General features: G+C 42.3%; 1 protein-coding gene across 1 annotated transcript in view; it reads right to left on the reverse strand.

Moving 5' to 3' along the window:
• The window catches only part of MAML2 (mastermind like transcriptional coactivator 2), a 205,390-nt gene that overhangs the window by 62,372 nt on the left and 115,634 nt on the right, over window positions 1-27,384 (reverse strand). The window lies entirely within an intron of this gene.

Here is a 27,384-nt window from a genome sequence, read left to right on the forward strand (position 1 = left end):
ATTCCCACCCCATGCACAGAAAACAGAGATGTCAGTCCCATGAGCTGAAAAGCCTGGACTTGGTATACACCCTCCAGTAAGATGCAGATGCCCTCAAGAAGAGTTGCTTCGAACACAGTTCATAAAAGAACAGATCAGTTTAAAACAAGGGCAGCTGTCCTATATTTAGCCCTGTACATTTGACCTCAGAGGTCTTTTCCAGCCTTGGTGAGTCTATGATTCCATCACCAAAGGGACACGCAGTGAGGAGCAGGGACATGCACATGCAGCTCTTGCACAGCCAGCACACATTGTCCCTCTTCCAGCCATGGGCAATACCAGGAAAGTAAGCAGTGAAACACAGCTCATCTTCTGCCTTTCTGCACTTGGGCAGAAGTGCAATGGCCCCAGAGGCATCAGGACAATGCCATCTGAGAAATACCTGTGTGTGCCAGTAAGAAAATAATGCCTGTACAAACTCTGACACCTTGAGAGGCTGCAAAGGGCAGAGAGAACTGAGAACTCTAATTTTCCACTTAAGTAAGGAAGGATGATTTATGAGACCTTCCAGTGACATTATTTTCATCATGCTGCTTCATGTACAGAAGTCCACAGGTACGTAATACTCTATTGTGGCCTCTATGCCCCTCAGTTTCAGGCTTACCTGTAGGTAAAAGCTCTTCCCAGATAACTCCAGATGTGAAAAATTTTATTCTGGTGTGAATATCAGTTAATGGCTTGAAAAGTGTTTAACTGAGAATTACCTATTTCCTCCAAAATCACAGATTTATGTTTTCATAAGGACAAACATATTGATACCTACTTGTATAAGACCACAGACTATGTGTGTGCAAGAGTAATTAATTGTCATCAGGTGTCATCCTCACTAGGGAGAGGTTTGGGTGGTCACTGTAAAGAGTACAAACTGTCTTGGGTTAGCATGTTCCTTCTGACACATGAGTCACTGTACTTTCCTTTGGAACAAAAAAAAAAAAAGGTAAGCTGCACTTCCTTTTACCATCATCTTTGCTGTCAGTGAGTTTATTAGAAATCATGCTCGTACACCCCAATTCATCTTCCTGGGAAATGGGGAAGTCCACAGGTCATTAGAATACATGACTTGGCAGCACATTTTGCTTTCAGATGTGTTGCTGACAGAAAGGCTGAACAGATAATGAAGAGTACATCCCCTGCATATGTACGTGTTTTATGTGGTTAATATGTCTTTCTGAGTTAATTTGGGTTTGCTTGACATTTTGAAGCAGAGGGAGCTGTTCAATAAAACTCCACATTTTCAGGGGACCTGCACCAAGCTTTCTGACACAAATGAAAATGCAGGTGTTACATTGTGCTGTGTGTAGTATTTGCTTTTCTCCTGCCTTTGAAGTAGCTTCTAGCAGACAGCAGGGTGAGCTGGGAAGTGGTTTGCCACACACAAGTCAGCAGCAGAGCCAGGCAGAGCACCATGATCACCAGACACATCCCTTAACCAAGCACCCCCTCCCTTAACACAGCCTGGAGGGCTCCTGGTGTTATGACATCTGCTCAAGTGCCCACCAAAAAGGGCACTGTACATTTCTAAAGAATAACAAGTGGTAACTTATCACACCTCCCCAAACCCTGCAAACACAGCTCTTGGAATGCTGAAAACACCATCAGTCAACAGATGTCCACACCTTAAAGGAGAAATGAGAGCACATGAGGCTGGAAAGGTGCAGGGAGCTCAGGGGACTTCACTGAGGCTGCTACAAAGGTCCTGATTTCACATCCTTCAGGATACGGAGGGAGAAGGCATGGAAAGGATGTGAGCAGCCTCTATCTCCTTGCCTGAGCTGTTATCAATTACATGTAGGTGAGGAGGGGCTTCAGAGGACTGGGCTGTGTTTGTTCAGGAAGATGAGCAGCATCCATCACAAACCTCTCTGAATGCTGCCCTTTGCAGGGCACTGCTGCCCCACCATTATGCCTCTTTTGTTTTCAGAAGGGAAAGGAACAGGGTTCCATCACTGAAATCTTTGCATTTTTCTAGCAATCACGTTTTTCAATTACTGACTAAAAGTCAATATTCAAGCCCTTTTTACCCAAGAAAAGCATAGACTTTTCAGAAGGACAAAAAAACCAACAAAAAAACTTGCCAGATTTCAGGCTCCATCTCTTTCAATTTGCAAGCTCGGATTGATTTGGGTCAGTAAACATAAAGCAAAAGTTCCTACAACACACACAGGCACATTCCTCAGATCAAACAGGCTTGTGATTAAGCATCTCAAACTGCTTGAGCTGTGTAATACTGAAAGCCCTGTGATGGGAAATGAGTGACATGACAGTAAGTGGCAGAGGAGGGACCCTCCTTGCCCAGCTCCATCCCACAGGTAGGTGGGCAGCCCTGGGTGAGCCATCACGGAGCACAGGCATTTCCTGGCAGCATGTGCTATTGTGAGACCTTTTGCTGAGCAGGCTCTGGTGAGTCAGTGTGAGTTCATGCACTTACAGCAAGGCAGTGCTGGATGACTGATCTTCTGAAGTTAAAACTGAGCCTCTGCAGATCATTTCTGCCAGATAGCCCAGTGCTGTTCCTGGACAAAATGCTTGGGGACAGCAGAGGGCAAACTCTAGAGGTGACTTGATCTAAATGACCGGGTGTCATACCATGTCCTCAGCAGAGGGACATATAGTATTTATAAGTTTTGTATTTAAAACTTATTCAGAGTCTTAAATGAATTTAAGAGTGGCAGCTTTTTCTCTAATGCTCTCTGACACCAGGCCAAATCAGCAGGAGATCCACTGAGCTAATAATTAGGGCTCATCAAATCTTGGTATCAAACAATTTAGCTTTTGGAAAAACAGAAAGGTCTTTGCTTCACCTTGTTTTTGGTTGAATTTTTTTACTAAATGTAAGGATTTTGTGGATTTTTTTTCGCAGCTAATTTTTTTTCCAAGAAAATGGAAACAAAAAAAATTTTGGCGCAGAAGCACTGCTTGTCAATGAGAAAATTTAGGGATTGTTTTCTCCAAAATATCCATATTGAACAATACTTTTGTCACATCATTGATGCATTTCTGACATTACTTATGTATATTCTTATATTTCTTTCCACAGGGTCTATCCGATATGGCCAAGAAAAGAATTGTCTTTGTCAGCAAGAAATAATACTGTCCATCAGGTTTAACTTTCAATGAAAGTCTTATTTTCTGTGCATTTCATACAGGTTCTGCAGTTGGATTTCCTTTAGAAATTGCTCTTTATTCCTTTTAATACTGTGTAGGAAAGAGCACAGTGCTCGACAGAGCTCCTGGACTAACCATCCAGCACCCTGAGTTTTACAGCTGTCAGGACAAGTAAAACACAAGCTGTCCTTCTGACTGGCCCAAGTAACTCCACTGTAGCTGCAGATCAAGGCCTTGTACAGAGATATTAGTACTGCTTCTGACTGCTATTTTGAAATGTTTCTAGCTGGATACTTAAGACTGGGCCAAAACACAAAAATACCCCAAGGAAACTACAGAGAAAATACTACAGTTTGATAGTCTTAAGTCCCCACTAAGCCTTTCAGTAAAAGACATAAAAGGAAGATTCCTCCCACCTTTGTTCTCCCAACTCTCACAATTTCCTACAAAGGTTTGCAGTGTTCTTACATTTGTGTTGGAACAGGAGGGATGAAACTCCCAAGGTGCTACTGACTGAAACCCCACACTGTGAAGCAGGCAGTGTTAGCAGTTCCTGTAGAGGGATATTTCTGATGATAGAAAAAGCAGCTCTGGATTTTGTGCTTTTAATATAGAAACAGCAAGCAAATCCACTTTAAAAGGTCCATTTTGGATTACCCAGACTTTCTCACAGTATGTGCTGACTGTATCTATGGCTGCACTGTAAACAAAATATTCCATATGTAGCTGGGGAAGCAAAAGGGTAAAGGAATTACAGGAGAAATATGAAAAATATTCAAACAATGAAAATCAGGAAAAAAAGAATTCCTTGCAAAGGAAAAAAATATGCTGAATTACACTTATTTATGTTGTGAAAGCATAACATAACAGGGCTGGACCTAGCAAGCCACCCTTGAGGCTTAGAGCCTGATTCTGAATGACAGCAACTCTCAATTTCAAAACAGTGGTTTGCAGTGTTTGCTGCCAGCAGTGTCACCTCCCATGGTGTTCAGAGCTGTGCCAAGCTGGGAGCACCTTTCCAGGGACCAGGGCTCAGCATGCAGAGCCTCCCTGTTGCAGGCAGGAGGATCAGAAGCCTCTCTCCTTTTTTTGTTACCCCTTTAGCCAGACAGGATGGTTGTGGGACTCACACCATGGCCAGCTTCGAAGCCACAGAGGCACCCTGGGCCTAACACAGGGATGACAAGGGGCCATCTCTGAGATGCCATCTCTGGGGCCACCACAGCTCCTAATGCCACAATCACACAGGCACCCTCAAGGCCCATTTCTGACTACACACTCAATTTTGAAGGTTCCCATTACCACTATTTCTACACATCTTAAATCTGTTGATCCTGACTGCTCCTCCTCCTTCCCACAACCAGGAGAATCAGGTTCCCCCTGATGTCTCTCCTGAAAATCTCAGTAGTGTAATCTTTTGAGAACCTCTCCCCAGCCCTTCTGCTCTTTACTTTCTCTGCACTGCACAAGTATATTTATTTTTAATCTTTTGTCTTCAACTGCAGCATCTACCTGACATGGCTGAGGATGCAAGCATGACAGTTGTCTTCAGACAGATTTTAGCACTCTGAGTTGACAAACTCCAGTCTGCTGGATGATGCTGATCTGGTAAGCAACATTAATTTTTCATGCAGGACTGAGTGACAGTGGAGGCTCTGGGCACTGCTCACAATGGTGAGCTGCCCTGAGAGCTGGTGTGTCCTCACAGCTCCATGGCTAGGACAAGGTGGCTCTTCCATGGGTGCAAAGAGCTGTGCAGGGGGAGCAGAAGCTGTTTCTTGCTCCAGTCAGGTTGCAGAGGCTCAACTCCAGCTGTCAGCTCTGTTGGTGAGCACAGTAGCTTGAGACAGCACACCACTCTGCCTCACTCCCCTCCTGTTTAGCTAACCAGCTCCAGAGACCACTTGGCTGACAAGATTTATTGCCATGGGAACTCTGCTCTGCCCATCCCAAATCTCCCCCCTGCCCACACCCATCCTTCTGACTTGGGGGTCTGTACAGGCCTCTTGCAGTGGCATCCTGACTCTGGTTAATCCTTGAGGATCAACCCAAGGCATCAACACAAGCACCACTGGCAATAATAAAGCTGACTGAGAGGCAACATAACTTTCCCTCCCTGTTTACTGTGCCACTAAAACGGAATTTATAGTAACAAATAAGGATGTTACTTGGCTGACAAGTATCCACTTAATTTTCATTAGCTGGGACAAGGCTGGAATAGCAATCAGTATGTTAGAAATCTCACAATTTACCTTTGCTTATGGAAAAATTATGCATCTTGCCAACTGAACATACCAACCTAAAAATGCATTCATATTATTCACAGTGTAGTGCCTAGAAACATAATGTCAGGGCTTTGGTCCAGGTTGCTGAAGCACAATAATTGTATTTTTTATGCAGATTTTACATCTGATGGATTATAAAATATCATGTCTAGTCACAGTCTTTTAGAAAAATAGGAACACAGAAAAACAATAGCATTTTAACTAGGTCAAGATTGCTAATCAGAGTGTAGCAGTCATTACTGTGTGCAAAACAAATAGGCATAAAAGATCTGTGTTTTTTATCTTGCAAGCTGTGTATTTGTCTTCTAGTGGAGTCTTTTCTGCTCTTTCTTTCTTTCTGATCCTTTAAAACTATGAATAAATTAACAATCACTTTGTGTGAAATCTACAGAAATTTATGTCAACGTTTATTACCATGAAATGTGGAACAAAGCATAATGCAACCTGAGCTTTGGGAAATAGGACTGCTTAACTGATCCTATCCTGATGAGAAGGAAATATCAAATGCATTATAAATGCTGACAGGATGATCAGGCATGTAAAAGAGGTCATCCAATACCACCCTCCCTATTGTTTACCAGTTTCATAAGTCAGCTTAAGGTATTAAAAACACATACTGTCTTGCACAGGAAGCTCCTAATCCTTAAAAATGTGGCTGCTGTTATTTGATTTGCCTTTTAGAGATCGATAGCACAGCAGATTTCACCTAAGGAAAGACTGCTGAGAGCAGTTTGGTCCTGGTATTCTGCTCAACATTGCTTCCAAATTGTTGCTCTGTAGGCTCATTAGAGCATACATCCATGCCCACATGTGGGCTTTTATTACCTGTGTAAGCACTCATCCCCTCTGCAACACTCTGTTATCTAAAGTTCAATCGTTGGAGGAAGACAGCAGCCCTCCATCCAGACTTGGAAAATAAGGAAATACTTAGGCAGTTTCTCTGCTCCTGCAAATCAGTGCGTCACACAGGACACTCAAGTCAACTGTCTGGCCTTGAGGTCTTCTTCAGGGTACGTTCCAGTTCACAGGAGATACAGTCACCACTTGTCAATTGGAAAAGAAAGATCCCTTCAGCTTATTACCCAGTCACGCTTCCAGCCTCAGACTGTACCAGCCAGGACAAGGAGGGCCCATGTCAATGAGAGCTGCCTTCCATCATGCATCAACTAATACACTTCATGAGCAACTGGCAAAATGGCTTCTTGTTAGAAGGAAGGAGCCCTGCCCTCTGCCAAAAAATTTAGTGGAGAAGTGATATTTAGGATCAAATCTAGGCCTGTAGTAAGAGGTCTCCTTCAAAATTGCTGCATTTACTTGATGGTTGGGGTTTGACCTGTATTAGCATCTCCCTCCTGGCTCTCACCCATTAACACACAGTCACTCCATTAAGGAAATTAAGTAAGAGCAGTACTTAAGAGCCTTTTTCAAATCTTCAGCTTAAACATACAGTGTCAGGACAGGCCAAATACACCCCACCAAGATTTGGGCCTATTTGAAGAAAACAGGCAAAAATTTCAAGGTCTTGGAGGATTTTGAAGCAAAAATTAAAAAGCTTTGAAGATACTCCTATGAATAGAATGGACAATGGAAAGGACAAATAAAAGAGAAAATGATCAAAGTTCATCTATTAAAACTATAACTGATTAACTGCAGATCAAGAGATTATTAAGTAACCTTGAGCAGCAATAAATTCAATCCCAGTGAAATGATACACTTTCTTTTCCAAAGTGGATAGTGCCTGTGAAACTGCATGAGAGATTCAGAGCTCATCAAGGTGTAAAGAGGGACTGAGCATTTGTTAGGAAATAGGAAAATTCTGACTTATGAAAGATAATGGTAACAGATTTAGAAGAGGATAAAAAAATACTAAACATCACGGTTCAAACTAGTCTGTGGTTCCTGGGGACTGGTGGTGAGGGGAAAAAGAGGTAATGGGGGTGTAGTTGTGGTTTTTGCAGGATATCAAGGTGATTGTGTATCTTCCCCCAACATATTTGTTATTGATATTGATGAGATGCCTCCAAGTTCAGCAAGGATACGAGTCTGGACATGTTTCACAGCTCTTGTATTTCCAACACTTTAGGAATCTGTAGAAAAACTGTAAAAATGGAATTCATTTGACCAGTATCTAGGTCATTCTGGAGTACAAAGATCAATCTGGAATTGTGATCATTATAGAAGGTCATTAGCAGGTTACAGTAAGCCCAAATGCTTTGTTGTCTTGGACTGGCACATGATCATGTAAATTTTTGTTATTTGGTCTTTCTTTGAGTACCATCTTGATGAGAAGGTTGAGAGAGTCCAAACCTATGAAAATGTCCAGAGAGACTCAATGGAAAGGTTTGGAAACAAGGAATCACACAGGAAGGAATGCTTCAGGATCTGGAAAAGGTCAATGTGAATAGAGGGGACCAGGAGCAGCTCAGGTAAGAAAAAGGCACCTATAAACTAGAAGGAAACCCCAGCAATTCAGGTACTGAAAAGCTTACAAGTTCATGCTTAAAAGGAAGGTGAGAGATGACAAGCAGAGTGGAGAGGATGAATTTGCACAGGAGGATGAGAGGATGATTGCATAAGTAGACAAGATGCATGGAGGCATCTCTGAAAAAAGTGAAAATAAGTTTCCTAGTTTTCTCTTTGCAAAGAGAATATTTCATAGTACAGATCATCTAGCAAAAGCCTGACTTTTGCAGAAAGATTTGCTTTGCCAAAAAAGGTTCAAGGAGATTGCATTAAGGCAGGACTTTCAAACCCTCTCAGGGATGGGGTGATGGTGTTTGTACACTGCAACCCTCAGGTCCTTTGTCCTGCCCCTCTGAGGTAAAGCCAGCTGCTGAGCACACACCATGGTTTGTGGCTTGGAGCAGAAATGCCACTGACTGTCGGTGCTCTGGGTAGCCACAGCCAGCAGCTCATCTACACCAGCTGTGGCAATAAATGACAAAGGGTCACCACAAAACTTTCAGGTATTTTTTGGCCACTATGATAGTTTTTGGTGAAAAGGACATGAGTGGATTCATTACAACTGATGCTTCCTATATGGCTTATTTTCCTATGTGCACCAATCAATCGTTGAGTGAACTCATGGAAATAGAAACAGCACTGATAAATTAGTGGTTCTAAGCCTCTCAAATATAACAGCCTGTCTCAAAGTTCTATTTTCCTCCACAGCAGCCTTGAATCTGTTTCTAGAGTCAATTGTGATGTTGACTTTGAAAATCCAAAATAAGAAACATTCCCTGTTTGGAAATAACTGAGTGGAATAGCATCTCCTTCCTGACACAATACACTGTGACAAGGGGACACATACCTACAAGAATGGACACAGGTACAACAATCATCCCATGAAACAGCATTCCTTTGGCTGTGCAGAGAAAATATCTCAGCAAAGGACTCTAAGATCTCTAAACTACAACCAAGGTTTGTTGCATCAGAGCTGCTTCGCTTTTGTAGCCTACACACCTGTGATGCATCAGGTGTGGCCACAAACTGAACTCTTCCACTGCTCTGCTGGCTTGGATAAGGGAGTCCAGGCACCTGGAGTAAGTCCCCACCAAGTGGAAACCAGTGGAAACCCTCTGCCGTTGTACAACTCCAATGCTCCTTAAACTTCAATTCTACATTCCACTAATGCAGTAAAGAGTTCACCATCTACTTGTCCATTTAGCATGTTACTCACAGAAAAAAAAAAAAAATATTGTGGCAGAGGCCTTAGTGGAGAGTTTCCTAGGAGACATTTGGAATCATAAAATGATGGAGCAGTGAAGAGACCTCTGGACATAGAATCAGAGAATCATAGAATGGCTTGGTTTGGAAGAGACCTTAGACATCATCTAATTCTAACTCCCCTGGCATGGGCAGGGACACTTTTCACTAGATCATGTTGTTCAGAGCTCCACCCAACCTGGCCTCTAAAACTTTTAGGGATGAGGCACCCACAGCTTCTCTCAGCAACCTGTCCCAGTGCCTCACCACCCTCACAGTAAGGAATCTTTTCCTAATTTCTAATGTAAACCCACTCTTTTTCAACTTGAAGCCATACACCTTTGTCCTGTCACTGCACTACCAACAAAGTTACACCAGGTTGCTCAGGACATTGTCCAGGCAAGTGTTGAATGCTTTGAAGGGTGAAGACTCCACAACCTGCCTGGACCCCCTTCCAGCTCCCCTGGTTTTCTTTACCTCTAGTCAGCAATTTGTGTTCCTTCCCTCTCATCCTTTCTATCCTCTTCTAGGATAGATCTGGTATGTAACTGGAAAATTCTGAACATAGAGCAAATGGAGGGAATGTATAAATTTGACTTGTCTCCAAGTTAACGACATATATGATGAGGGAGGAGGAGGAGATGAAAGCAATAAATGACAATGTACGTGAGAAATGTCAGCCTCTGTTTCTACAGAGATTCCTTCAGGGAAGGCATCAGATCAGTAGTTTTTAAATGACATAAACAATCAAAGGGTTGACTGAGCAAACTGATGCTCCATCAGATGAATCTGATAATGCTTTTGCTTAAGCCTGATCTAAAGTTCATTGAGATATATAAGTCTTTAAAATGGACTTTGCTGGACCTTGTTTCTCTGTTCTTGATTAAAGGATTCCATGACAAGGACTTTATATATTTTTTTGAAAAATACTCTTTCATGCATTTAGACACTGTCAAACACATTAATAACGAGCCCTATTTTCCAGCTAAATTCCAAAAGACACCAGTGCACATTCAGCACCTCTGAAAAGCAGGCATCTCTTTAGGAGATGGATCCCAGCATACTTTTGAAAATGCTACCCAGGAAAAATATAATTTCTATTTATACTTAATGTGAAACCTTTCACCTTTATGGTACCATTTAATAGGGAGTAGAAATCATTGCAGATGAAAGGCTGTACAGCAAGCTACTATATTTGAGACTCTCGAGGTAGCAGACTGGTTCCTAGTGGACAAATGGCCATATCATTCTTCAAGCTAATTAGTTCCTTTTGCTCTTTGTGTGCATTTCTTTCCTTCATAAACCTTAGCTAGGAAGCTCTGGGTCAAATGTGCTCAGAGGGCACTCACCAACTTTCCACTCTCAGAAAGAGCAACCAGAAGCTCAGGGTTATCAAAGGAGTTCAGTGAAACTTTCCTTGCATATTACTTATACTAGGCTGGGTTTGGTAGATATATATTTATTCTCATTTATGGTGTGGAAATAAGCATTTTATAGCCTATTAAAATATCCAAAAAAAGACTCAAAGGTATTTCTGCCTAGAAATAAAGTCTTTGTTCTCATGCAGACTTTTGTCTCTGGTGGTCAGTACTTGGGAGAAGCCTTTGGAAAGGCCATGTAGTCTTGCTTGGGATATACACCAAATCAGAGCAGCTCTTGCTCTGGCAGGCACGGATGAGTTCAGTCTTTGAGTCATCCATCAAGCACATTTCACACATGCTATAAAACACAGAGGTACGTTCTCCAAGTGAAATTCAAATTCCAGGGACCCTTTACATGCTGATATTTACATACATGGCCTTGTTTGTGAATCTGTACTGAAGCCCGATACAACAGTGAGTGAAATATTCTGCTGCTGCAAACAGATGCAGCTACACTGACCTGGATCAGTGTTCTATTAAGAACCAGCCCTGAAGCCTGAAATCTGGATTATGGACCAGCATTTACTGGAAGTGCAGATTGCAGCAGGAACTTTTGTTGGATGCCTATTGCAACAGACTCCTCACTCCTTTTTAAAGTGCCTCTAGGTTGCAGGCTTTTACTGAGGGGACACAATGGAGCTGGCAGGAAAGCCATAGCTCTTCAGCATCTCAGAAAAGAAAAAAAAAAAAAAGAAAAAGGAAAAAAAAAAGGGTCCAGCAGTCCTTAAGGATACAGCACTGCTAGGTAACTGGGACAATGAATTAACAAGGACTGACTTTTCCCTCCCTCTGTTTTCAGGGATAGTAAGTAACAAAATCTGGCAGGCTGAAAAGCCCCTGCTCGGAGGAGAGAGACAAAGAGGCAGAGGCAGGGCTGAAATTCATCGTGTCAGTTTAAAAAGGCAGAGTTTTGCATTTACACAATATGCCCATTCTTGTTCTCTTTGACTCATGGAAAAATATTGAACATTGGACAAGAATGCAGGAATGTGTCTGCTGTCTGATCTCCACAAAAATCTAAATGCCATTTGCATTCACGTAAGAAATTAAGGCTGTTGAGGCTCCACCGATGTGTAAAGAAAATAACAGTAGTGATAGCAATATCATTATAATAACAGCAGTAATACAATTTTTTAAACTGGCTGTGTAACTAGTACAAATAGAGCATGAACCCAGGCACTCCTGGCCCTTAATCCCAAACACAGCTCAGTGGAGCTTTCTAGACTATTTGCCTGTCACAAGCATCACAAAGGCTCCTCTCCACTGACAGCATCTGAAACCACTGCTAGTTTTCCTGGGTAGCAGAGGTTAAAGCTTTTTATTGCTTTTTTTGCCTTCAGATGCCGTAATAGTTGCAGTGCCTATATTACCATCTATGGCAGACAGGCTGCATGTCTGCCAGCTGTCAGGCAGCCTATTCATCTCCAGTTGCCTTTTGCCTACTTTCTGCAGCAGAAAAATTTCTCTCCACTGGATTTCACGAGCTCGAGTCCTGTTCCTGCCGACGTTCCTGCTGCTTGTTTTAAACCCAGGCTGGCTACAAGCCTGGGAGCATGCAGCCCACAGCCCTGCAGAACCTGGGGCTCCTTTGTCAGGTGCAGCTTGCCAGCCAGCCAGCTCTGGCTCTGGGCCAGGGCAACATCCTAAAACTGGCACTATGGGACTGGGGGTTGCTGCCTAAACCCAGTTAATGGCTGGAGGGAGAGGCAACCGGTTGGGTCACCATGGCCTCCACTGATGGGCTGCTCTAGGATACACCAAACCACCTTCCCTCTGCTTGCCCCATGGCAGGGATGTGGAATCTGGCTACTTATCTCCTCTGCCTAGAACCCCCACTTCTTTCCTTTTCTCATCTCTCTAAATTATGAGGTCTGTGTGGAGGGAATATTGCAATGTAATGTATGGCTGCTCCTGACCCAGCTGGTCCTGGAAATTCCCTCAGCATCATTAGGCACCACTATATCTCTACTACCATGGTATTTTACAATTTTACCAGGGCCTGATTTTTAAGTAGAACTGTGCAGGAAGATAGGATGGCCAGGTCTCCAGGCCATAAAGTCCAGGCCCTATGCTATATCATCTTTTGCCTAAACAAACCATCTTCCCATTTAAGAGAGGCCCTGAAATCACAAGAGGCAATGCTTGTATTTAGTGGTTGCCTCTCTTTTCTCACAGAAGGTTAGTGATCTGAAAATCCACAGACCTGCATATTTCCTGACCCACAGCATGAGCTAGTGACTCACTCACAGGAGGTGGAGAGAGGATGAACAGCTCTGCCAGACCTTGTGACAGGGGTAAAAGAGATCATTCAGTTGCATGATGTTTGTCAAATTGGTGTGTTTATTTTAAATTTTCCTAGGTGTGACCCAACTCATCACCTCCTTAACCAGGCTGTGAGAAACCACTTGAAATTTTGCTTAAAACTCTAAGGCTCAGTCTCATAGCTCACAATTATCAAACCCTGAGTCATGGGTTGCTCTTCCTACCATCACTGCTATATGAAATTGCCTGCAGAAGAGAAAAGGTGCCTTAAAAACCCTCCCTCACACAGGCCAGCCAAGAAGCCCACAGCCAGAGGCATTTGCCCACCTCCTTGCTCCCCAAGGAGCCTAGGTTTTGAGCTCCTGAATTAAACAGAAAGACTGCTGTAGACATCAGTGTGTGTTGGATCAGGCTCCAGCTAGCCAAGAGAAAAGATGGGCTTTGCAGCCCATCCAGATGGTTAACAGCTTTATGTACAACCACTGCCTTATTAAATCTACAGTAAATTAAATGAACACTTAAGACACTCAACCGAAAGTGCTATTGACTGCAGTAATTAAATTGAAATACCCAATTAACCACACCAGAATAGGAAATGAATATATCATGAGGCACCACTCTGCAGTGATGGAGCCAATCAGACGCTGTCTATACCTTAATTTGTGCTGAAATAATTTTTAAAGGGCGTTTATGATTGCTTAAAGATGTGTTTATATAGCATATGCATATATATGTCTCTATATATGTGTGTGTGTGTATATATATATACACACACATACACACATACAGACACGTATTATATTATTACATTTAAGTCTTCTGTCTGAGCTTTTAGCCTTACATTTGCAGAGACATTAATTCCAGGTCAGCCACCATCCTCCAAGATAAACTCACACATTATTAAAACATCTAAATCAAAAGGATTACAAATGTCCTGCAGTGGACTTTTTTTTTCCTTTATTAAGAACATTTACATGAAGGTGTCTGCAGTTTCAAAGCCATTTCAGACTGAGGCCAAAGTGAATGTTTGGGAAAAAAAAAAAAAAAAAGAAAAAAGAAAGAGTCTTTTTTTTCTCTCTATTTAGCCTGTGCTGTCAGGTCTCTTTGCCTGCTGCTCTAACCACAGCTGCCCTAAAGGAAAAGTTTACCTTTAATTAAGACATCTAAGTTTTAGGATTCTTAAGCTCTGAGCCTCTCTACCTTTCCTCTCTCTCCTGTTTTCAGTTGGGAGTGGAAACTTTATCTCACCTACAAAGGCACATTTTGTGCAAACCTTGATAGAATGCAGAGATAAACCTTCACTCTAGGTGAGTATGGAAGGTTCTCAGCCATACCCTGTGATAGGCCCTCCCCATAAACATGGTGATTTCGGTTCAGAGAGAATTTGGGCATGGCCAGTCCACTCTGCTCTACCAGAGATGTGCACAACACCCTGGCTCTGGTTTGGCCTTTGTTTGGAGGGGAATTTGCTCTCCACAAATCATGAAACTGCAGCCTCACAATAGCAGTACTTGGAATGACAAAAGGTCAATCTGGGTTACAGTCACTCAACCCTACTGAGTTATTTGGGTAGTGGCAAGAGGAGTTATTTTTAATGACTTCATGTCTTGGTCTCGTAGACAATAACCAGAGAGTGTCTATGAGCCTGCAAGCCTGAATCTTCAGCTCAGGAACCAACAGATCCCGAGAAAACAGCAATGTGACAGGGCGGAAGGCATCTTCCAAATTTGGAGGTTTCAGCAGGGAGCACATTTCCTTTCATTTCCTCAGTCATCCCACTCATCCTGGCATTGTCCATGGCATTTCCCCTGCCTTGTCCTGGGGCGGTGACCAGGTCCTGCTCCTGCCTGGTGCTGCTAATGGCTTCATTATCATGACACCCAATGGACAAAGCTGAGGCATGTGCCTCTCCTTGATGACACTGGACCCTGCATCCTTGTGGGACCACATTCAGAGGGTCTGAACTGCTCTCCTCCCACCAGGCTATGCAGCTAGGGAAGACAGAGGAGACCCTACCACGCTTCTGCAGTATTTTGGAGAGGTTGTACAGGTACCATTTCTGTAAATCTTCTCTTTGCTTTTGTCATCCTCCATTTTGTCCACTTCCATATGTTTTCTGGACCAAACTGATCTCTTATTGTTCCTCTCCTCATAAGTGGAATTGCAGCCACTGTGGCCCTCTGCCACTGTTTATGCTGGCAGAGACCAGTAGATATTGGCAGGCAAACTTGGATGGGATTCACACAGTGAGAGGGCAGGGAGGGAAGAAAGGGCACACTGTGGCCCTCAGTGCCTTTGCCTTCTTTGCAGAGAGCATACCCATGGACAGAGGGAAGGGAGGTTACAGGTGGGATGAGAGCTCTCCTAGCTGGTCAGGAGATTGGACAGGTTTTAAAATGCTTAGATCTGAAAGGTACCTTAGATCCTATCAGGTATCTCTAAGAGCTGCGAGACACTCTCTGTGGAAGTCACTCAGCTGGCCCCAGAAGCTTTCTTCTATGTATCTGACAACACTTCTGAACACATTGTGCTGCCCACCCCATCTCTTGAAGAAGAGGTCATACAGCCAAGTACAAAATGTGCACTGGAACAGAGACACCTCAGGCTTCAAAATACGCGGACATGCCTGAGCAGCAGGGCAAAGCTGTGCTGCTCTGGCCATTCCTCCTTCACTCCACTGCAGGGAGAAGCAGGAGAAGGGAGCCTGCTGCTGACCAAGGTGTCCCACCTTTATGCTTCTGAGGTGTCCAAGTGACCCAACCCTGACTGAAGCCAGCAGAAAACTTGTAGCAGGCCCTGAGGCTCATCTTTGCTGCATCACAGCCTAAAAGAAGAACCTGGCCTGGACTGCCTGGCTACTATTCAAAACGGCTCTTAGTTATAAAGAACAAATTGTAAGTTCTCATGTAATGTCCTTGGCAGAATCCAAACTTGTAAAAGAAAAGCCTGTAAACATCATTCTCAGGAACTGTGCAGTGTTATTTTCTGACCCTGATGCACTTTGACATACCGCAGAACTGCACAGGTTGAATCTCCCCCTGATGGTCTTGAATGAAAAATTTCAAAAGGTTTCTCTCCTTTTCTTTCCCTCACTGCCTAATACAAAGAAACATCTCGTTTTGCTCATGTAGATCTAAAATGATGACATATAGCTTAGAAATTACTTTAAGTCCAGCAGGGAGATTACAAGCAAAAGCAGTTCATGAGCTCTAATTCTGCATTTACCTGCTGTGAGGAGCAGGTCCCAAAGCCCGTACCCCTCCGACGAGCCCCGGGAGTGCAGAAGGGATTTGTTTACATGCCCAGGGAACAAAGTCATGTCATGGAAATTCTGAAAAGGCTTTGCTGAATTTTACTTTTCTATTTTCCAGCTAGTTGAAAGGAAGCACAGCTTCTCTTAACCTGAATCCTCCTCCACTGGCAGATTATTTATTAAACAGCGATGGTAGGCTGGAGCTGTTTTCACTTAAGGACAATTCTTTCAAAGCCTAACAGAGAAGCAGAGTTGCCATAGTTACCTGAGCAAGCCCTCAGCACAGCACAGTTCCTTCCTACAACCCAAGACTTTAGGTCAACTTGCAAGTTTGTCAGACAAAGCTTAATGATTTGCTATTTCATGCAAGTGAACTGCATTTATCAAGTGAGAAGGTGGTGTGCAAACCACGGGTAGGATTGTGTCCCCCACCCTTTCTTTTTGTGCTGATCCAGAAGCCCATGGGGTTCACACCAGCTGGAAATTCTGCAGGGTATCTGGACAGCTGGGGAGGAGTTTGGAGTAAAAACACATTTAGATCTTGGCACTGGTTTCAGCCATCCAATCCAGCCCATCATTAACAGCTTCTGTACAGCACTACTCTCCTCTAGGGGCTGCAAAAATGAACAAAACCTTTGTTCAACCTAAACTTCCTTTCCTTGTCTGCTGTTCCTGCAGACTTTCCATTCTAGTGGTCCTATTGTTTCATTTGGAAATGTCAGAGAGCTGCACAGTGTGCCCATTTTATAAGGAATATGTTCCATTTTAGGATGCCAAAATCATGCACTGTGTTGTTCCACAATTAATTTACTTGAAACTTGCTTGGGTTCACTATGGCTTGTCTGAAATGGCCTTCTTTCTTTCTCCTTCTTTTTAATTTTTCCCTTTTCTTTCCTCTTTTTTTTTTTTTTTCTTTTTTCTTTTTTTTTTTTAGGGGCCAGTATCTGTATTTAGATTGGTAGCTACTGCAGACACTTGTTTTGCACCTGAACAAACAGGATTGCTGACTACAAGATTAGCTCTTTTGTGCAAGCCAATTTGGACACTGGGCATCCCAATGAATGGGAATTCTGCTTTTGAACATCCCTTACTGGAAGCAGCAAAAAAGAGCAAATACCCTGATTGTATCATCTGTTAAGTGGGTCATTCCTACAAAGGGAACTGGAAAATCTGCCTTCCTACTCACAGTTTCCTTCAGTTCTCCTAGTGCTGGAGAGAGCAAAAGGGAGAAGAATGTGCATAGAGACATAATTCTCTTGAGAGCCTGCTGAAATCAGGCAATCCACAAACTGGCAGTCTTACATCCCCACAGTGCCCAGGTTTCCATATTTCTCTGACCTTTTCCCCTCTCAGCTTCTTCCCCCAGCAGATTTTTATCATGGTTTCAGGCACAAATACATCCCAACCAATCAGCACAACTGCACTTTAATTAGGAAGCAGGTGAGATGATGTAAACACAGCAAGAAGTGGCCACATACATTGGCCACTTCTGTCACTTACAGCATAAGTTTTGGGGTCTTGCTAAGGTGCTGCAATGTGGGATGGATAATGTTGCTGACCTGGGACCAGAGGCTCAGAGGGATTTAGACCCCTTAATCCTACTCAAAATTAATGGGGATTAAGTGTCAAAGCTGAGCAGCTGTTTAAACTCCACTGGAAAACTTGAGCCTGAGTTAATATGGTGCCCACTCAAGCAGTCCTGCTGGCCTGAACTCCCCTTGCTGACCAAAATGGATGAAATGCATTTTAGAAGGCAAGAGTTCATGTAGACATGGTGTAATTTAAGTAGAAGATAGCAAAGAGGGTCAGGGAACAGAGAATAAAAGAGCAAATTATGAACCAGGGAGATAAGGATGAGAAGGAAACATGACGGGAAGAAGAGAAGAGAGAAAAGAGGAGATGATGGCAAAGTTGGACATGGAAGGAAAGGGAACAATACTGAGGACTTAAAAAAAAAAAAGGGAATGACCCATCTCACAAAATGAGGAGGGAAGATCAACAGTCTGATTCAGTCTGAAGAATAGCAGACAAGAGAACTCAATCTGTACTTCATCAGCAAGATGCTGGTGAACTAAAGAAGAAAGAGAGAACGAAGCAAGAGAGTAAGGATTTTTTTTCCCTCTCTATTGTGGAGCTTTAAGGGGCAGCTCATATGTGAAGTAGGTTGTCATTAGTGAACTTTTGCAGGATGCACCCAAATTATGGTCTACTTTTAAATAGATGGTTATATTCAAATAGCATGTTCTTGGCTGGGTGATTGACACAAGGGACATTTGATTTCCAGAGACAATAAACATAAAAGAGCACCACACCATTGGAATTTCGGTTACTGAGGGTCTTTGCATTTTCCTCCTCTCCCTGCCAACACTGTGTGCATTCCAGTCAGATTTGACAGACTGGCAGGAGTCTCAGCAAAGCAAAACTCTTATAGATTTCATGAAAATTAGTGGCTGGGAAGAGAACATTCAGTAGATAAGGGAGGTGCTGGTTGAACCCACACATATTTGTTCACCAGAGGCTGGCACAGGTACAAGTGACCCCACTGGCACCTAATGTCTTTCGCCTGGTGAGGATGTTATAGAACACAGGAGAAGGAACTGGGTGTGCTGTGATTGGTAAAAAGAAGGAATGCAAAGGGACCATGATTCAAATCTGCAAGATACTCAGCTTTCTTTTCCTGTTTCTTTACCATCTCAATTTTCAGAGGTAAATTACCCTGGATGATTTAGGCCATAAAAGCTTTTGAGTCATCTTCAGTATTTAGCTGTGAAAGATGAGACAGTTCAGTTCAAATCACTCATCTGAAGGCATGTTAAATAATTAACAGTATATAGTTTGCAATGCCATTTACCATCCCATGGGGTTGCTAGTCCTCTGACCTTGTAACAGCCTTATTTCATAAACAATGCTCTGCAGGACTGCACACTGACAAAACTTCTCGAAATAAGGAACTGTAATTCAATATCAGCCTAATCAATACGTGTGGTGGAGCAGGTAGTTTGTGCTGGTTCCTTTGGGCCTCAAGCAAATAGAGGGAGTTGAACAATAGGGGAAACTGCAAAGGAAAGAAAGGGAATGTGGTATACACCAGTGCCAAAGCTTCAACACATTCATGCTATGTAGTAAACTAAGGTCACTGCCTTTGTTAAGAAAATCTTGGCAAATTGCATCTGCTGTAGAGGTCAGGCAATTATGTTCACAAGGAAACACAAACTTGCACGTTATTTAATGTTTCCAGCCTCTGTAGCACAGTCCTACGTCAGTTTAAATATACAACATCCCTGATGAGTAACAGATACTGCTGAACAAGCTGCTTTCCTCCAAGCTCAGTTCTAACAGTGGCAGAAAAATTTACAGCAAAGTTGGGTTTTCACTGAGAACAGCAACCCCTTTGAAATAGAAAAATATTGAGAACAACTCCAAATAAAGTGGACTGCTTAATTTTGCCTCTTTTCAACTTTTCTATTGTAAGTGAGTTTTGCTTGGCTTTGTTTCCAGATGACTTAGTTTTTTGTGTTTGTCATTTAATTTTTGGTTTCTCAGTGGTTGCAGCACAGGTCATCTCTACTCTCTGACTGGCCGAGTGTCCTTTATCACAATATTTGTCAAACAGTGAAAAGATAAACTAGCAGATAATCACTAAATGTTACGGGTTGACATTAGCAGCAAACTAAAATGCCAGGTCATTCAGAAACTTGCAAAACTAAACTCTTTTCCAGGAAACTAAAAATAATTTTTTTTTTTTTCTGCTTCCATCTTTATTTAGCTGCACTGCTAACTATAATGTGCAGCTGTTGGCTGAAAATGATCTTGGCATCAGAACACTGGAAAGTGGCAAATATGGCACCATTTTTATCAAGGTTCCAGGGAAAATGCTTGTACCAAGCAAAATGTATATATAATTTTTTTTAAAAAGAATAGCTTCAGGTGACACTGAGATAAATAGGATGTACTGGAGATGTCCAGCTCATCTTTTGCAATGGAAAATTGTACTTCACAACTGTACTAAGGATTTTGAAGTAGATAACAAACACGTGAACAAGAGGCATTAATGTGACATAGCTTAAGTGGAAATCTTCTACCCAAAGGCACTCAACAAGATCACTTGCTAGAGATGCTTAAAGAAATTACGCTGTTGTGGGTAAGAGGGAAACTCTTCACATTGCTTAAAAGGCAGAACAGAAGGGTAAGAGCAAATTATGACTGAAAACTCACAGGCAAAGAAGATTACCAACATCTAGGTGATAGAAGAGTGGTCAAAGTTCATTATAGACAAATAAGAAATCCAGCATATACAAAACAGTCCTTACTCTACTTCCAGTGAAGGTACCTAAACTCAGTCCTTGGGAATGAGATCCCAAGGTCAGAATAGACTGTGCTATAACATCATCTCAATGCTCAAAATGCAAGTGCTCAGACAGCAAGCTGAATGACAGCAAGGAACAGAGAGCAAAGAAAAGACACCATCTTGCTGGCAGTGTCTAAAGCCAACCCCATCACAAACAAATTAAAAATAGTAGAAAGAAAAATATATAAAAAATGGCAAAAAGGGCTATCAGAGGAAAAAAACAACACCATCCACAGAGGAACAAGTTAAATAGACTAAGATTTTTTCAGGCCAGGAAAGGAAAATTTGAGAGAACTATGAACAGAAATTGATGAATCTTTCAATTCAGGTGTTGGAGGACATCCTGTCAAATGAGCACATGGCAAAGTAAAAGCAGACAAGGAGGTCCTGATGTGAGACATAACTACAGAACTATTTTCTATGGATGTCAATCATTCATGCTGCAGGTTTACATGGGTTCAGAAAGCAACTGGATAAATTAATTGGCAAAAATTAATTCAAGTTATTGAATGTAAATACTCCATTTATTGATGCTTAGCCAAAGGTGGTTGGAGGCTGGGACAGCATTGTGAGGAAGGCTAGTGTTTGCTTCTCTGGCCATAATGATGACCACTAGGAGTGTTCACATACAGAATCAAGACAGTCTGGTCTCAGCCAGTCCAGACTTCAAATCTGTGCTCTTTGTGAAATGAGATGGAAAACTGCATTTTGTTTTCACTTGCTGTATTAATCTCAAACTGTTTTTGGTTTGGGGGTGAGCACTTAAAAAATACATTTTTAAGGAATACAAAAAGTTTTTAAAGATCTCATGTCTTCTGGTCTGCAAATGTCATTTGTTATAGTTATGCTCATATAACAGCCATGAAAATAGATCTTTCATGTGGTAGGTATCATTGGCTGCTGGTGTAATAAAGCAAACACTAATGAATGCTGATGGGATCTGTTTCTGGGTATTTCTGTCCCATGCTGTTTCAAATGAAGCTTCTGAACTCCTCTCTCATCACTAAGTCCAATTTCATCCACACTGCAAACAAATCACTAGAAAATGTAAGCACTGATCTGTCAGAAGCATCTCCCTACACAGTTCTGAGGCTGAGTCTCAGTGTTGCAGTCTTCACCTTCTAAAGATCAACTCGGCCAAGATTTCAGAACAAGCTGGAATGTTATTTCCCTTGGTGAAATCTGTTTAAACTGATGGATATGATGTTATTGGAAATCCCAGTGGGGCTGAGATTTTACTTCCAGTGCTAAAGTCTTGAGAACACCAAATTACTTAGTTGTATCTGTGTAATCCTGAACTAGAGGCAGGGAATGGATGAACTAAGAACAGGATTGTCATCTCCAGGTGCTAACTACTGGCAGGTTAAAACTTTCATTTAAGCACAAAGCATGGAGAAAAATGTATTACTGTTCTGCACTAAAAATGTAGATTGAGCTGGGAGGGAGAGAATAATCCAGACTGACACGGTCCTTGGTCTCTCTTCTTGCCTCATGTTTTCATCCTTCATGCTCCCTGTTTCTCCTGATAAAGCTAACAATGCCACACTTGTTTTGCTCTCTCCCACTGCTGAGAGCTCTATTTTTAATCACAATTAATATAGAGACCAAAACAAAGCAAAACTTATCTCTCACTTCCATTGTTTGCAGAGGGGCTGTTTAGTCTGAGGTCACAGGGCCTTCCTCTGGCCAGGCAGCTTCCCAGCCTCCCCCAGAATCAAGCCCTGCTCAGAGCCTGCATGATTCTGCCAACCAAAACTGCCTTGCAGCTTACTTTACACACTACATTATTTCTGATTGCTGATTGCTCCCTGCAGCTGTGTGTGCAGGTGTGTGGCTATGCATGGGTGGATGGTGAGGAGATAGCACTGTGTCTTGAACTGTGTGTCCCTGCCATGATCCCCTTGGACCTTTCGGGCAAGAGTCCATTTTTAAGTCAAGATGCCTTACATAGACATCAGTAGCTCCTCTCCTGACCATGAGCTACTTTAGCATGAATCAGGCCAAAGATTCCTTGACCACCATGGACTTAATGTACCTGACAAAGAGGGATGCAGATGGGTTAACTAAAGTGACATCTGACTCGTGGTGATGCCCAAGAGCAACAGCTGATGCTTCTGAGAGTGCATTTCCTTGGGTACCAAAGGCTCAATGAATATGCCCCATGTTCCTTGGGTACCAAAGGCTCAATGAATATGCCCCAAAGAATCCTAATGCATACATAGACTCAGAGATCTCAACCCCAGAATGATTCAGAGAGACTTCAGCTTTCTGTAATTCAATACAGAGTTCCCCTCAGTTCATGTGTCCCAGCCTTCCTCACTGACCTGATCAGTTCTGAATGTAGTACAAGACATGGCAAACAGCCTTCAGAGTTCATGCAGGCAGGCAGCTTTGGTACTGCACCACCCTGCAGGGAGCCCTACAGCAACCTCAGAGGAATAATAATATTTACTTTGAATCTTTTTTTATGATTAATTTCTAAACTGCTTATTTATCTAATTTACAAGAACTGGTTGTATTCCAATTTTGTATACAAAGAAATAATAAAACTGTCTTAATTTAAAAAGACTTTGCTTATCAAATGCATTTTTCATAGATTTGTTGAGCATTAGTGTATCAAGGCAGTTTTCTGTGCCTCTGTCAACAGCCACTTTTCCCTCAAGAGTTGAATGTATTTGAAATATTTTGAACCCCCACTTTCTGCTTCATTTGCTAAATAATTTCACATTTCTTCCAAAAGCTGATATTTTTTCATCAAAAAGCAATCCATTTTATTGCAACTTCCTGGAACAGTGGAATGCTACTGACAGAATGAATATTTGGGTACAGAAGTAATTTCATTTTTTGCTTCTTTCACTGTAGGAAAAGGCTAAATTTGCACATTTCTTTCTAGCATATGTGTAGATGCACTTCTTGCTTAAGCTGCCCAAACCAGGTTATGTTCCAACTAGTCCTCAGGGTTATTTTCTCCTACTTGCTTTTAGCATACAAACATACAAAAATACAACTGAAGGTCAGCTTTAAGAAAGTTCCACGCATTTGACTTTCCATGTATTCAGACAACCCTATGTCCATCACTAACAGATTTTAAAGGCATGCAAAAATGCACAAGGGAAATTTCATTAAAAGATGCCTGTACTATTAACTGCTTGCAGCTGTCCTATTAAGAAACAACATTATCAGCCTCAGAAATTCTGAAGCTGGTTACTAAAATGGTTACAGACTAAGCTGTCTACTTAGTTTGAGTATATATTTTATTTGAGCAAATGAAGTGAATAAGCATGTGTGCAAATGATCAGACACGCTGATTTGTGTGTGATTACTCAAGTCAAATGTTTAATTTGCATAACTGAATGCAAATTAGGTACAGAACTGCAGGCTAATGTGAAGCATGCCATTTGGCGCCTGACAGTTCTAAAAATCAGACTCAAAACCTCCATGCTTAGTGTAACTAAATAAGAACAGTGGAATTCAGCACAGCAGATATCTATCATTTGATTCTGCTTATAATTATTTACCATTAAGGGAGGATGACACATAAACAAGCAGCAGAACCACAAGTTTGCTTCATTTTCTATCTCTCCAAGAGAAACCACTGTTCTGAGCTTCTAGCACATTCTTTCTTATCTTATATTTAAAATTAAAATATCTAACAAAGGAAAACCTACAACTATACCAAGATATGCAAGGGCTCCCTTAGAGTAGCTGTTCAGTAGTTTTTTTGGAAGTGAAAGGTTTCCACTGCACATAGTCCTGAAATTATTTTTAGCTTTGTTTGTTTACAATCTGAAATGACATATTCAATGTGATTTGATGTTTCCTAGTATTCTTGATCCACTCTTTTCCAAGGGAAGCAGTGGAAAGTCTACAATGAAGAAAACTGAATGCAAGACCTCGTATGAGGAAAATATTTGTAGTGAACAATCTGACAGGGTTTGGGAGCTGAACTGGATGATCTAATGGGCATTACATTGCTGGAGCCTAATGATTCATTGTAGCAGAATGGCAAAACGGCAATTCTAGTGCTATTGAAGACCACAGTGAATAGGGTTTTCTGGTGTATTTGAAATTCTAGCTTACTGTAATATATAAAAGACCACATAAACTCTGCTCAGGGTGTCTTTCCATAATGTTTATTGGTATCCTATAAACTCAAACATTTTAAAGGCCAGACTTGGGAGCTGAAATACAGTTAAGAGATCAATCAGTGGCTGAGGAAATCCCATAGTTCAGCCTACATATTACCCCAGTTTGTTGCCTTATATTTGCAGATGCAGACTGGCTGAGACTGCTGCTGAACATAGAACTGCTATCTACTTAAACTGGGAACTACAGAAGAAGGTTTTCAAAAAAGACACTCTAAGCTCCTGCAACCTAGGAGGCAAAAGATACAGAGTGAAAAAACACAACAGTCCTAAAAGCCCCAAATGGGCGTGATTTTGCACGCCCAATTAGCAATTTATGAGTGATGGAGGTTGGCCACACTAAGGAACTGACTCATGAATGCTCTGCTTTCTCCATCAAGGAAAAAAGAAGCTGAGGGAAATGTCAGAGCTGCCCTTTGTATTCCCCCCAGTGGGCTGAGTCCCCTGCCATCCTGCTGTGTGGTGCATGGGGACCAGGAGTAAGCAGCCCTGGGAGGTCACCACTCCCACTGCACACCCGTGGCCTTAAAGAGCTGCCAGTTCCCTATCTAGGTGAAAACTGACGGCTGTGCACTGCCTTGACCAGATGATAACTCTGGCTGTGCAACCACTGGAGGAGCAAACATGAAGGAAATCTGGAGAAAGGAATTCTCACTTATCTGCTGGACAATCTCAAGTCTCATGCACAAGTCTTCTGAGATAAAACCCAAACTGTGAAAAGAGAAACAAGCTCTATTTATTCAAACATGCTAAAAATATCTCTTACTACCACTCTTCATAATGGAAAAATCTAGAAGAGAGGCAAGTATTGATCATGTGAGATTCACTGGTAAAAGTTTTTTGAGAGACCTGTGTGAGCCTTAAACACACTTATTCACTGTGTATATGCACACTCTATATTAGCCTGCAAACGCCACTGCTTCCCTCAAGGTGAAAGAGAGCTCACATCTAGGACAAGGATTGTTCTTCAGTAGAGTAAGCAAGCCTGTTCTTGAAGGATCAAGATATTAACAGCAGTGAGAGAAATGCAGATATGCCAAGGAACAGCTGAAATTAATGGAACCACATTTCATTACAAATCAACTAAGAATTTGACCCTCTGTCAATACAAGTTCAATGGCAGATTCATAAAGATCAATATATATGTACATATACATCACACTCAGCCTGGAGACGGATCTGTCTCAATCCAGCTTCCATCCATTACAGACCATTCCAATTCTGCCTGTGTGGCTGCAGGGCTTTCTACCCATCTGTGGTACCTCATGCAGCCACACACAGGACTAACAAAGTCAGTGCTCACCCTACTCTTTCATAACAGAAACACAATGAGACCAAGATTCAATTCAGGAGCAGTTGGTTGAATTTTCTCAGACCTAGCATGGTTGTCCTCCAGCAGCACGTACCCATATGAGCTCAGAGTTACAGCAGCTCTTGCAGGGTGACACGCTGGCACGTGTCAGCTTGGTCACTCTGCACGTGCCTGTTTGGATGTGTGCACGTGCTCACAGCCCCTCACAAACAGGGTATAACTCAAGTAACCATAAACTAAGCCATACTTCAGTGGCAGTGGGTTATGCTAAGTCACATTTCCATGGATCTGTCAGGAACTGGGAGTGTGCACACGGACTGTTACCACTGGCAACCAGAGGAGTGCAATTACTGAAGTTGTACTACTTGAGAGCCTAAATTCTCCATAGGTACAGGCCATGGAAGAGGTGCTTAATGATATAAGTAAAATTTCCCTGTCTTGACAACTACTTTATTACTTTTTCAGTGATGCTACACAGGTCTTCAGTAGCTGCCAAATTTCAAGCACTGATTGTAACCTCACTTACAGAAAAAAACCACCAAAATTCTTTTGGCCAGCTCATTGATTTCAGTCTACTTTGTTAGCATTTATAATCCCCAGGGTAAAACACAATCAGCATTTGCAACGTAATGTAAGTACACAAAAAAGCAAGTAGAAATAGGAATATTCCTGCAGCCAAGAATTCTGGATCTGCTGATGGGCCAGCAGCTGCAGTGGATTGCAGGCAAGGGGCTTGCAGAAGAGCATGTAGGATGTCTGAACCCTTGGGGCAGGAAGAGACAGACAGCCTGGGAGACTTAATAGAGTCAGAGTACCCATTCTGGCATTTTCAAATCTTAGGTTCTGGCTCTGTAGGGAAACTATTCTGATTTAAACAATAAACACTACTGAAAACACTCTCTCTGCTCCTCTCCTCCCACTTTTCCTTGTGCACTGGCATTTTTCTGGCCTCAGATGAGCTGGGTTGGAGATCTGAGCCAGCTGACGGCTCTCTGCTCCTTTCTGTAGGGCTAGTTTTCTGCTGATCTAGCTTTCTGAACACGTTTGCTGGTGGGGGCAGAACACTCAGTGCCAGCAGAAGGGGAGTGGTGGGAGGACAGGCAGGGGAAGGGAGAGAAGCAGAGCCCTCCTTGGCTGCAGCAGTTGAGCACTAAGTCTGTTCAGTGGCATCTAAGTATGACACCATTAGCATTCCTGTCCCATACAGGAAGAGCAATCAATTCAACTCCACTTTTTAGGGCTTCAAATCTGATTTTTATAGAAAATAGTTTGCTTAGTTGTAAGCTACTTCCCATTGCTTACTGCAAGTAGAGCTGGCAGATGATGCTACAACAGAACAACATTTTTGAATCTTTTCTCCAAATCCTCACAAATACAAACTATTCCTGGTTGCATTTGTGCAAGCCCCCTGGGAGCAGTGTCATAGGGAAGAGACCAGCCATGGATGCACATGTGGATCCATGTGGGTGCCTTGGTCCTAGGCAGGTGAGCCCAGGCTCTCAGAATGTC

This window comes from Erithacus rubecula, assembly GCF_903797595.1.
Source record: "Erithacus rubecula genome assembly, chromosome: 1".
NCBI lineage: Eukaryota > Metazoa > Chordata > Aves > Passeriformes > Muscicapidae > Erithacus > Erithacus rubecula.